The sequence below is a fragment of the Vespa mandarinia genome, chromosome 2 (assembly GCF_050613455.1).
Source record: "Vespa mandarinia isolate Hongniang chromosome 2, ASM5061345v1, whole genome shotgun sequence".
In the NCBI taxonomy this organism is placed as follows: domain Eukaryota; kingdom Metazoa; phylum Arthropoda; class Insecta; order Hymenoptera; family Vespidae; genus Vespa; species Vespa mandarinia.
In genome coordinates this window covers 4,475,453-4,489,241 of record NC_140811.1, presented here as the reverse complement: position 1 = coordinate 4,489,241, position 13,789 = coordinate 4,475,453, and the positions used below count along the sequence as shown (strand labels likewise).

The following is a 13,789-nucleotide window of genomic DNA, read 5'->3' as shown; positions in this document are numbered from 1 at the left end:
CGAAGAAAGGACAGTGGAAAGAGAATATATATACTCCTAGTCAAACACGTGAGTTGATCTCTTTGTGCGTGATATTGTCGTGAAAATAGAAACGAGACTGAGAGAGAAAGAGAAAGTGTGAGAGAGAAAGAATAAAGAGAGGGGAAAAAATAGAAAACGAGAGAGAAAAAAAATAGGAAAAAAGAGAGAGAGAGAGAGGACCAAAGTAAATGATAAAACGGAGAAAGGGATGATCGAACGAACGATCGATTCGAACTGAAGGAAGAAGGTTAGAGAATGGCAGTGCTGCTGCCGTTTCTGCCGTTGCTGCTCTTCTTCGTATCTTCCTCTTCCGCTGCCTGCGGCCAGATTAGATTGCTTACAACCCATCCCGTCCACTTTGCTCGGACTCCCACTCTTATCCTTCAAGATACATGTCTTTTTCTTTTTCTCTCTTTTCTTTTTCTCTCTAAAGAGAGAGAAAGAGACTTGATGGAACGTCTTGGAAGGTATCACATGGTATTGCTGTAATCGAAGTGCAGACACCGTTGTTAAAGCTATGTATTAAAGCTTTTTTTCCGAATTCGTAATCTTCCGATCGTAGATCTTAGATATCTTTCAAATGTTCTTTTTATGTCACGTCATTAATCTCACGTTTATAGAGAGAAATCCATCTATCTCTAGATAATTTTTAACGTATTTAATAGTAGATATTATTTCATAGTCGTTATTCTAGTTTATTATAGACACGAACAGCTTTTGTGCTTTATCCTTTCTCAAGTTATCGTTGTTACAAAGCTAGTATCCTCGCTTAACATCCCAACCTCGGATAATCGAGATAGCGACGTAATTGAGACGTGGTCGTGTTACGAACAGACTATAACCAAGGACGTAATTTCTTGGATATAATTGAAACAAAGTCGGTAGCCTCAGAACACAGATTTTCGGGATAATTGAGGTCAGTGTATCGTGTTACAAGTTATTCCGGTCTCAGTATAATAAGAAAACCATGTAATCGATCCAAGGTAAATACAAGTAATAATTATATAGGATTTTCTTCGGTCATTACAGATATTCTGTAACGAGAGAATGGGGATGGCAAAAATAGGGTGATCAAGATGTTATCATTAACGAGTCGTCGAGTTTTCCTATTGTCTCTTTGACGTCGCATCGTGTTCAATGTTGCGACGAGAATAAACTTAAAAAGGAGATAGGAATAAGGCAGACGAAGTTATAAGTTTAGTTCAATAGTCATTAGCGAATATTCCTTTGATCGAATTTCATCGTTAAAATCGGTCGTTAAGAATCATCGATGATACTGCCTGAAATATTTTTTCAAAAGAACATACATTCTTTATACGATATTTATATAATTTATCGTCGAATAAGCTTTTTTTTTTTTTTTTAATCAGATTTTTCTCTTCCTCTCATTACGATACGTTGCTTGCAATCACGTAAATAATTAATAAAAGAATCTTATTAATCTTTTAAATCAAAGAATTATTGAATCGGTTGTGTTATAATAATAATAATCAATAAGCAGAGATTATTTGCAAAAATTAAATTGATAAATTTTTTTTACGTGCAACGAAGAAAAGTATCATTATAATTTATAATCTTTCTTTGGATATTCGTAAAGTGTAAACGAATCAATATGAAAATAAATAGTTTTAATTAGACATCGAGAGACAACGAAAAACGGGTTTTAAGATAGGAAATGAGAGGGTCGAAGGACGAAGAGCAAGGGACAAGGGGGTATGGATGTATAAAATCCGGCATGGATTCGTTCTGGCAGAAAAGGGTCACCGTTACGAGATCACCGCAAATAAATACCAGCGTACTCCAGTAAGGCGAACCCTCGGTGCGCCTACCACATGACAGCCTTAATTTCATTTCGTCGATAGAATTCTGTCTGCTCTGCGGGAACGTTCTTCTTGCTTGAGATTGATCGGGAAACGAAGTGCTTCGCAATTTTATCAATGCCGACCTACGATGTCGTAAACCTTTTCCCCCTCTAGTTTTCCTTCTTAAGTGCTAGAGACTATCTTGGATTTACAAAGAAGGAACGGATTCAACGTTTACGAATCGAAGAATTTCAAACATGGTAATCTTTTATAGAGTGAATACATTAATACTCTTACTCGATATATTAATTTCGTGATTAATTATTTTTATTTTGATTGATTAATTATTTTTAAAAGATTAATTCGTATCGATCGATGTTTTAATTACGAATTAATTATTTTTTTCTTGTCTATCGGTGACTTTGCAAGTTTGAATAAAAAAAAAAAAAAAGAAAAAAAGAGAATAGAAAGAAAAGAAAAAAAAAAGAAAGATTGATATTTCCTTTTTATTGTGAATTAAATTGTAAAATCGTCTATCCATCCCGTTGTGTTTATATAAAATTGATTAAAAGATACACATTATTATTAAAAATTATGTAAATTTCTTCGAGGAATGGAACGTAATAATAATCTCATATTATTTTGGTGCAGGTCAATGATCCTGATCGGAATCGATGAATTGTTTAGTAAACGAGATTGGTCGCTTATGGACAAAATCGAAGGCGATAATCTCAGGATCGTTAGATTTGTTCTGAAGTTATGTCTAGCGTCTTACGTTAATCCATGGAAGCAGCGTGTACAATGGCCTTTTGCCAATGACAGTCCCGACTCGTTGTGTAAGTGGAATGAATGGGATCAGCGCAGCGTATGCCTGCTCGAGATAGTTGGGAAGGTTCAACGAAGTCCTCGTTCTACACTGGCATCGTTGGCCTCGCTACCATTCGAGTTGTTGATTGTACAACGACAACGACGACTACAACGACAATGACGATGACGTTGGTTATGACGAGAAATCTCTTGCATACTGGTCGTTGTTAATTACTGTCAAATTGTGGCCTAGTTCATGGCGCATTAATTTAATAGGACGCAAACTACGTCTGCGTCACGATATTCATTTCGAGCTCTTTTACCTTCTGTTTTCTCTCTCTCTCTCTCTCTCTCTCTCTTTCTCTCTCTCTCTCTTTTTCTCGATAATGAATTTTATAGTTTCTTTCGAAAATAGTAACCTCGTTAAAAAAAAAAAATTGGTAATTAACGAGATCGCGAAGAATGAAGGCTTTGTTTATAGTCAATATATGTTTACTTGTATTACAATATTTATACATATGTCAAAGATATTTTGAAATTTATAATTTTAAGAAAATTAATTATCTTCAAAATTTAATATATAAGTATAATTTATTTATACGTTTTATATATACGTACAGTTAGCTTTTACATTTTACGTATTTATCTATTAATATTTGTAATTATATTGTAATTATAATTACAATATCGAAATAGTATTTACATTTTAATATCGTTAATCGTAAGAGAAAGTTATTTCGATGACGAATAAAAACAAAATCTGAGGGAAATCCGTACGAGTACGTTCGAATTTTAATTTCGAAGAGAACGCATGAACGAAGTAATCAGAATTTCTATCGGGTTTCGTTCAACTCATACATACACTACGTATACCGTATACACAACGATGTTTCATGCATACGAGTATAACGGTATGTATGGGTAGTTGGCCGTATAGCTTTCATTAAAATCCGAAAATGCTGGACCGATCGAGTAATTATTATAGCCACGATTGCAATTGTCGTTGTTCAAATGGTGCCGGTAATTTTCATTTAATACGTACTACCAATAAACGATATCGTTACTATTTCTACCTTCCTATATCCTCTTTTCTCTTTATCCTCTCGTCGTGCCTATATATGACGTTTCGGTGAAAATACGACGGAAGCCATTGATTGCCGCGTTCGTAATTAGCGCGAATTGCACACGACAACGAACTAGCCTAGTCGAACGAGCCGAGGTGAAGGGAGTGAAGCTTTTAAACGTAAAGGTCATTCGCAAAAATCGCAATTGGTCAGTACGAGAGATTTGCATAAAGCTAAATGTCGATTTCCCCACTATCCCCAATCCCCTCTCCTGTCCCTTCTCCTTTCTCTTTTCGTAGCTTTCGTCGATCTTTTGATCTCCATTAAATTTCCCCTTACCCCATCACTCTATTTATTTTTTTTCTTTTCCAGTCTTTAACGTAACACACAGAGAGAAATATAGAAAGAATCACTATAAAGAGAGAAATAAAAAGAACGAATGCGAATAACGTCAATTTTACCACTATCGGCAAATGATAAAACTGGAGGTAAAGGTGAAATTGTAATCGATTCATAATGAATATTTGGGTTGGCAGGACAATTAACTTGTTCGGTAATACGATAGGCAAACGATACAGTTCGGCAAACGAACGCCGTTCTAACTCCGGTGTGGTTCGACGATGGAGCAATATCGATGCGAGAGCTACATACCCCGATCGTTTCGCGGCTTTTAACCACGCTGTGAAGCTTTCGATGAAAAGCATGCGTTTTTTTTTTCTTCATTTCCTTTTTGGAACGAACGATAGAGAAAAAAAAAAAGAAAATACATAGCGCATGCGCGTACATTATTTTCCCTGTCTTTTTAACTCCCTCTCCCTCTTTCCCCCCCTCTCTCTCTCTCTCTCTCTCTCTCTCTCTCTCTCTCTCTCTCTGCTTCTATCACTTTTTCTCTCATTCAATGAACGGAGTAATATACGAAAGGGCGAGTTAGAATTTTGCGTTTGGCGAATTGTTTCGAGTACTATACATGAACGTACCCTCTCGTTCGGTATGTTCACCAGAGAAAGAGAGAGTGAGACAAAGAGATGATGCTTTATGAAACGTTCGAAGCTTTTTGTCAAAGCTACGGCCGATGCACGATTTATGAATCTCGCTGGTTTTAGTAAAATTCCTTTTGAGTGGATTTGTCGATGGCCGGATTTAATATCGTCTCTCTCTGTGTATATTCTTTGTCTCTTTCTCTCTCTCTCTTTCTCTTTCTCTTTCTCTTTCTCTTTCTCTTTCTCTTACTTTTTCTCTTTTGAGAGATCGCCGCAATATACCAGAAAATGCAGATACGTGTAAAAGTATTTTACCATTTGCCGAGTAATCATCGATCTTCTGACTTTCGTTTCCAGGCATTGGAACGTTTCAATACTATTAGATATATAATATTTGTTACGCTTTTTTGTTAATGATTCTAATAAATCTTCTGTTATTTTGTTAAAAAGAAGAATGTAAATTGTTTCAAAATTGTTAGTCACGTTGAATCGAAAAAAAAAAATTGATCACATTTTTCTATATACACACACGCACACACACAAACAAACAAACAAACAAACAAACACACATACGTACTCACGACGAATATTTGACGACTTTCAATTTTCCATTTGTTGACTTTCCTCAAAGCTACCCTTAGTTGGCCTGGAGTTTCATTTTTTTCCCCAAGGTGCAACCTCGATCTCGCTTATTGCGTCCTTGAAAACAACGCCGAAAGAAAAACTAGTAAATTTACGCTACGAAGCCGACGCGACCTCAATTACTTTTTCCACGATGTTGCGTACGCTTATTAAGTTCTTTTTCTTTTTTTTTTCTTTTATTTAAAAATAAAAAAAAAGTGCAAAATCTAAAAAGAAAAGTCTACATATGTCGATCGTAATATACTTTGTGTAATTGTTTTTTTTTTTTTATTATTTAAAGACCTACTTTTTCAATTTAATCGTGATGGAAAAATTAAATATATGTACATATATATATATAATATATATGTATTATTATCGCACACAATATATATTTATATGAAAAAAGAAATTAAAATCTTTCTTACGTATTGAAATCGATTTGTTGAACATATTGAAAATGTTTCGGGGATTTCATCAAAATGATCTCATGAAGGAATGAAAGATTGTAAATCTTTCTGGTCTCGATACACGCGTTCTTTGCGTCGAAGAAAAGTCGTGCGAGTGAACAAGGCGAAAGTATGTAGGATAAAACGGCGGCTGTTTATCGAAACGTCAGGCACAGACTACCTATCAAAAACAGAAGCTGCTATGGAGATCTCTCCCCGTTTACTGTACGCTCGATTTCGCGTATATACTGAAAACGTTTGTTTATAGTTAATACGAAGGTTACAGAGAAATGGTGTGTCTTTTTGCTCCTATCTCTCTCTCGTTCTCTCGTCTTTCCATACTCTCTTATCGTTTTATCGATATGTAACTGGAATGCTGAAAGTTAAAACGTTACTTTCATACATATACATACATACATATATATATATATATGTATATGTATACAGTGCGTATTTATGCATTTGTTTATATGTACTTTCAGAAAGATCTATAGGATGAACCTTCTCAAATATTCATTCGAAAAATCGATTGTAATTGAATATGTCCGTGTAAAAAGATTTTTATATATGATATATATGTATATATATATTAAAATATAATTATATATATATATATATGAAAGATTTTTATGAAAAGATTTTAATATAATAAAACGCATGTTCTCCATCAAATATGTCGACTAATGGAACGAATAAATTGCAAAAGCGATGAAAAAATTGAAGTGAAATTTAATATTACAAAAGAGCGAACAAAAATCTGAAAATGTATATATATATATAATTCATCATCTGCTATTGCGAGATCATTATTTACGTATTCCTATTATTTTTATTTTATTATGACGTCATACATATTATAAACGCATACAAACAACATCTAAATAATCAGAATAAAATATAATGAATTTTTTGCTCGCGAACACTACGAAATGAACCATACTGTAAAGCGTAGCGTGTGTTCACCTATGCGAGAACACTGGGATGCGTTTTTTTTTCTTTTTTAGATAGAAGTACACTACGTGTGCGTGCTCATGCATACGTAATTATGTGCGAATCACACGAATTTACGTGTATTTATGTTCGCGTACGTGCACGAAGCTTCGTTTTAGATCGTCATAGAGACAGGAAACAAAATCCAGAAACACGACTGACATTTTGTTGAAAACTTTGTTCCTTCAGTCATCTACTCTTCTTCTCTCTATCTTTCACTTTATATATGATACATAGAAATACAATGTATATACACATACATAGATTTCTTTCTCTCTTTCTCTTTCTTTCTTTCTTTCTTTCTCTCTCTCTCTTTGTCTCTCTATCTCTCTCTCCGTCTCTTTTTTCTCTTTCTTTCTTTTCTTTCCTTCCTTCAACCAGTCTCACTGAAACTAAATACGAGACGAATTTGAAACACATAACGAAATAATTATTTTTCGAAGATTTATATTATTAACAAATATCTCGTTCGCATGACTATCTTCGTAAGTTGATTATATTTCGATCGTTCTTCGTTAAAAAGTGAAAACGAATATGACGGTACGGTATTGTCCCTATCGATAGAAACGAAAACGTTAGCGAGCAAGAGAAAGAGAGAAAAAGAGACGGAACGATCTTTTTGTCTTCTAAAAAAGCAATTTGTTTGCTTCACAGCCGGATGGTTGCAAAACCAATCAGCGAGTTCTCGCTCGAACGGAAGATTCAGCAGGTGGACAAAGACCCGCGGTTGGATAAAAAAATAATAATAGAAAAACAAAAAAGAAAAAGAAAAAATAACAGAAAAAAAATAAAGGCTCTTCGAAAACGTTATTAGTGCGAGAGAGAGAGAGAGAGAGAGAGAGAGAGAGAGAGAATGGTTTGGTATGTTGGTTATCAATTGGTAGCATGATAAATTTTGGCCAATTTTTTTTTCGTTGATAGATACCTAATATCGAACGTAGTTGAAGAATGATCGAAAGGGACATAAGCGATCCGTATTCATGATTTCTCCCAGTTTCATACAAAATATTGTTTCCCAATATCGATTGCAGTGAGCACTGCGAATGAAATTCGTCGTTATCAACTGGTAACTTCGTGACATGGTAAAATGGCGTAGGTTCACGTTCTTTTTTCGTCATACACCTTTTAATATGAAACACTTTTATTATTTTTTTTTTCTACCTCCCTATCTCTCTCTCTCTCTCTCTCTCTCTCTCTCTCTCTCTCTCTCTCTCTCTCTCTCTGAAAAACGTACCATCGTTCGTACGAACGTGGTATCGTCACTTTTTCGAGCGTGGTATCGTTACGCATTTACGTGACAAAAATGCACCGTCGCGTCGTAGCAATGCACGATATAAATTTAGGGAAGTCGTTCTCCGTGCACTTTGCTTCGAAATGATCGGAAGTGGGCGGAAAAAGCTCGATCGTAAAACGATCATCGTAAAGTCGTTCGATCGCAAGGAAGAAATCGGAAATTTCATTTGGGACGACTGCTGGCATATCGCCTACGTCACCTACACAAATCTATTCGAATTTCGTTCGGTAAAAAGACGGATGGGATTCGTGGCAATGAAACGGATTCAAACTGGCAGATAACAAAGCTCGATTGTTCTCTCGGCTAGTAGTAGTCCGCTTAATTGATCGATCGCTTCGAAGTAAATCGCTGTTATACGCGTCGCTCGTCGGACGTGGACCTGAATAATTTAAAGGGAAAGTGACTACCGAATCCCTCATCTTATCTTCTTTTTCTTCTTCTTTTTTTTCATCTCTCTCTCTCTCTCTCTCTCTCTCACTCTTTTTCTTTTTTTCTCTTCTCTTTTTCCTTTCCCTTCTACGCTTCCATTTACCCCTATGAATTTTTACCCTGAGATCACTTCGTTCACGTTCTCTTTCAGAAATGTGATTTCGTCGGTAACACCTTCGAGAAAATTGCGCACACCTCGTCTGCCGCAAATTAATGTAGCTCGCATACGTGAGCCTACGTAATGAAAAAAGAAGAAAAAGAAAGAGGGGACGAGTATTGCGTGCATGGAAAAGAATTTCATTATTTTCACATTTTTTTCCGATGAAATTTTTTTCTAAGTTTTGCGGAAAGTACCTTCATTTTTCTTTTTTTTCCCCCCCTTAATAGAAGAATTATGATCGAAATGAAAGTTCTCTTTTTTTTTTTTAATGGTAATCGATAAATAATCGTTGAGTTAATGTGATTGATAATTGATTCTATCAAATCCTATTTAAATATTTATCAAATTTTATTTTTATACGTACATTTAAATTATGATTTAAATATTGTTTTATACTTATGTATGAATGTGTTATTTTAGCAGAAAGTTTAATGAATAAGATTAATGCACGGAAAAAGGTACGACGAATAAAAAATACACGAAAATATAGGATAATGGCGAACGCCATGGGACGGTGTCAATTTTTCATCGCCGACTGTTTACCGAGAGTAATGAATTTTTATCAGACATTACGGGGCTATTTACACGGATCGGTTTACTTATTGCCATAACGGATACCAAAACGATAGGGCCTACCTCACCATAGTCATACGACGTTTTTATTTTTAATTAGGTTACCCAAACTAATTAATTCTTTGCCGGAAGCATCGGCGTGGGCTCTCATTAATACGACACGGAGGTATTGACGGCCAACAAAATAGAAAAGAAGAAAAAAAAAAAAGAGAAAAAAGAGAGAGAGAAAGAAAACGCTCGCCGATGGTGGAAAAAGTTCGTAATTTACGGGCAACGTAAACGCTCTGAGCGGCTGGAAACATCCCTTTTACTGGTTTTTTTTTTCGAAAATCCCATCGGACGATCCCGATTGATTAGCTTCGTTGTCGTTTGTCACACACTTCGGTTATTCTCTCTCTCTCTCTCTCTCTCTCTCTCCAATTTCTTTTTTATTTTTTGTATCTTTCTCCTATCTTTTTATTAAAAAAAAAAAAAAATAAAAAAAAAAAATAAAAAAATAAAAAAGGCCCTCTTAATCAAAAACTATCACTTTCCATTAACACTATATTTGTATCCATCTTTTTAATAGATAATACTTTCTGAAACAAATAATCGCTCGAACGAATTTTTTTTAAAGGATATGAGAAGATTTCGGTACGAGAAGAGATTGTTAACGTGATACCAGTTCGAAACTTCTCGACACACTTTCCCGTACTCCTTTTATTGGCTTTATAACCTCTAGTTGGAAGGGTCATCGTTTCTAATATTTTTTTTATAAGTACAAGCACATGTGATTAGCGACAATCATTTTATAAAATTTATTATAATTGAGATAATTAAAGTTTCGATAATACTCTTTGATTTCATATAATTTAATTAATTAAGATACTCTCGTGCAAGAGTCAAATGTCGATATAAATTATAATAATCCAGAGGAATTTAATTTCTAGTGCAATTTCCTATTTTATAATTTGATAGATAGATCATCGAGTATTCAGAAAATAATGATCAATTATCGTTATTGTTGAAAATTATAAAAAAAAAAAAAAGGATACAAAAAAACTTCGTACAAAGTAATAAAGAATAAGTATAAAAAAAAAAAAAGAAAACTATCACTTGTCATATATCTATATATCTTATATATTGAATATATAAAAATATATTTTTTTCTTTTTTCTTTTCTTTTTTTTTTCTTTTTTTTTTTCTTTTCTTTTTCCTAAGACGAGAAGCTCTTTTGATAAGCCCATTGATTAATCCGCACAATTCAATCGAATTCCAAAGCACTCTTATTTCGCGGCGTAACGTCGAAAGGCTGTCACTCAAGATCGAATAATAGACTTCTTGATAGGAAAGGAATGTCTATCAAATCTCTAAATCATCATCCGTCGTGTCTTTACTCATCGGTCATAAGAAAAAGATCGTCAATGAATAAAAAAGACAAACAAAAAAAAAAAAAAAGAAAAAAGAAAGAAAGAAAGAAAAAGAAAAAGAAAACAATCGTTTGAAAGATAAAACGAATAAGTAAAGAAGAATTCATCATATTCGATCATTTTCATATCTAAATGAATTCTTACCTTTAATCCAGACCTCTTTCTTCGTTGGAGGGAAAATGGAAGATCGATCGATCGACTCTAGTCCTTCAATTTCATACACGATTGGTCGCACTTGAAAATCAAAAATGGAAATGACTGTGGAACAACGTTGACAAATAATTCACTTCTATAATTGTTAATTCTCTTTCTTTTTCTCTCCCTTTCTCTCTCTCTCTCTCTTTCTCTCTTTCTCTCTTCTTTTTCTCTTATATGTTTCTTATCGTCTCTCGTAACGAATAAAAAGAACGGATAAAAGAAGGAAAAGCAGAAGGAAAAAAAAAAAGAAAAAAAAGATGAAGACAGAATTGGAATAAGATCGTAGAAAAAGGATAATCAGATACAATGACGATGATGATGATGATGATGATGATGATGGTGATAATGATGAGAAATCAGAGAAAAGAGGATAGATTGAATCGAAAGAGAGGAAAGGAGAGGATGGAGAGGTACCGTTCCTCGCGATAGACGATACGCGGATGACTCGCCGGACGCGACTGACAGCACCGTGTTGCGCCACGTGGGCTCAGGCCGGCGCGTACTCACACACAAATATATACTTGCGCACGAGCGCGCCATTTACGATCATGCGCAACGTATACCTTCCACTACCGCCATCGTCGCCGCTATACAAGAACGGTACCACCAGTAAAGAGAGAGAAAAAGAGAAAAAGAAAGAGAGAAAGAGAGAGAGAGAGAGAGAGAGTATGAAACCTCATTCTATATCCTTCGTTTTCTATCCCCCCACCCATTCTCATTTACCACACCTCCTCCCTTTTTTTGGTGTTCTCGTTAGCTCGCATAATTAGTCGCGATCATCGATTACGCACCGTTCGTCCCATGAGCCATTTCTTTTGATCGCAAAAAGTTCATTTCTTATGATCCACCCATATGACTATCGATTGAAATTATTCAAGAGACATTGTATATCTTTCATTTTTATTTATTTATTTATTTATTTATTTTCTGTTACGTTAGCGAGAGAAAAAGAGAGAGAGAGAGAAGAAATTCCGTGACATTGTAATTTTGTGAAAGGAAGAAGTTCGAAAGTAGGTAGGGAAGAAAAGCTGTTAACTTCCGGGAGATGTGGTTTAATTAAAAGCTCGGTTTCCATCTGACACGGAGAAAACAATTAAGGCATCACGAAGAGGTGTTCGATCCTTCGAGTTTCTTTATCCTCTCCTGCGTTTGTCCTTTTCCCTTTTTTCTTTTCTCTTTTCTTTTTCCTTTTTTTTTTTTTTTTTTTTTTTTTTATTAGAGTATCTCGAATGGACGATCAATCGATCTGAGGCTATCCGAAAGAGAAAAGAAGTAAGAGGAAAAATTGCTTCGTCTATCGAAAAGATCAGCGACATTTTCTTTCTGTCACTCTCGCATGTCTCTAATTCGTTCGATCTCTCTCTCTCTCTCTCTCTCTCTCTCTCTTTATTTTTCTCTCTCTTTGTCTCTCTTTCCCTCTTTTTTTGTGGATTTGAACCTCGATTACTAAAGTACAAAGTACAAAAGAAACATTGTGAAATATTGATCGCGGTCGTAACCTGATTTACGTTCTACTCGATGCCACTGACGTACAAGAAGAGCATTACCCACTGTTACGTGGACGACGTCATTCGATTAATTAAAATAATTATCTCTGGTATGTATGACAGTAAAAAATCGAGCTTGCGCGCGCGCGCGTTCGATCGTTTTTCTTTTTTTATCTTTATCATTGGCAGAAAAGCTTCGTGTTTACGTCGAAGGGACGTTTCAATGGGCGACAATGTGTTTTCATTTCGAGGTAAAAGAATCTATTCTCTTTCTTTCTCTTTTTCTCTCTTTCTTTTTCTCTCTCTCTCTCTCTCTCTCTTTCTCTCTCTCTTTCTCTCTCTCTCTCTTATTTCTTTGCTTATACAGAGAGAAACCTTCTTTGAAAATCCTAGTACGAGAACGTGTGCATCGTCGATTTCTTTTTTCGCAACAATATGTCTGCGAGGTAGCGACGAAAATAAACCGGAGCAAGAATAAGAGAATAAGAACGAGGAAGAATATTCTTTGTTCGTACAGAGGAAAGAACATGTTACGAATTCTGCGGTTCGCTTTCTTTTGAAAGAACATATACGAAGGGATGGAATAAAAAAGGACGCTTCGTTTTATAGAACAGACAAGAAGGATAAACAAAAGAAAGAAATAAAAAGAGAAAGAAAGAGAAAGACAGAAAGTATTTGTAACGTGGAAAGGGCAAAAGCGATTAACGTTTTCTTTCAAGAACGAAGTATTAAACGTTCAAAATTGAACAATGTCGAAAAAAAATAAAGAGTACTTCTATCTCTTTTTATCTCTCTCTCTCTCTCTCTCTCTCACTCTCCCTCTTTTTTTTCTCTGGGAAACAAAATATTTCGTTTAAAACAGGACGATATTATCGATCCTTGAAGAGTAAACGCGTTTTTTGTTTTCCAAAATGAAAGAAAACGGCATCTACCTCCACCGATTTCTTTACCCATAATTTTACATTTACCCCTTTTCTAATTTCTACTTTCCAAAAGTAAGTAGTCATAATAACTGTTTTCAATAAATCTCCATTGAATTTGACGAAACAAAGTCTTTAAATGAGGAACACTTGGTTCTGCCCCATCCAAGACATAAAAAGAGGGCTCACTTAAAATGTCACGCTATTGTAACTTCAATGTAACTCCAAAATAATGAAAAGGGAGATATCCTCATTCCTCTTTCTTTATTATTTTGAAATGGCTCAAATTATCGACGATTTAATTAAGATCACGAGAGTATCATATATATATATATATATATGAATTTAATAATAGTCCTTGAAATATTTAATAATTATCCTCGTCGTGTAATTAATCAAAGCAACGAAATCTGTATAAAAAAAAAAAAGAAAACAAATTTTTAAGTAAGTGTTGTTATCGAAAAATTGATATAAAGTTCGTATAGATACATGGATGCTCTCAGGTCTCCGAACGTAGAGCAACTCCGCGAAGCGGATGTGACTGGACGGTAGCCTAAGTCAGGGGTGACGTGAAGGAAAGAAAGA

General features: G+C 34.8%; 1 protein-coding gene across 8 annotated transcripts in view; it reads right to left on the bottom strand.

Annotated features, from left to right (window-relative positions):
* The window catches only part of LOC118451580 (EGFR adapter protein), a 197,976-nt gene that overhangs the window by 124,097 nt on the left and 60,090 nt on the right, over positions 1-13,789 (bottom strand). Inside the window, exon 1 of one of the 8 annotated variants that reach the window (XM_035888291.2) lies at positions 10,744-11,237. The exons of the other annotated variants lie outside the window; for them this stretch is intronic. The gene's annotated coding sequence lies outside the window, so the exon portion shown is untranslated. Of the gene's footprint in view, positions 1-10,743; positions 11,238-13,789 lie in introns of those variants that run through there. 8 annotated transcript variants of the gene reach the window in all.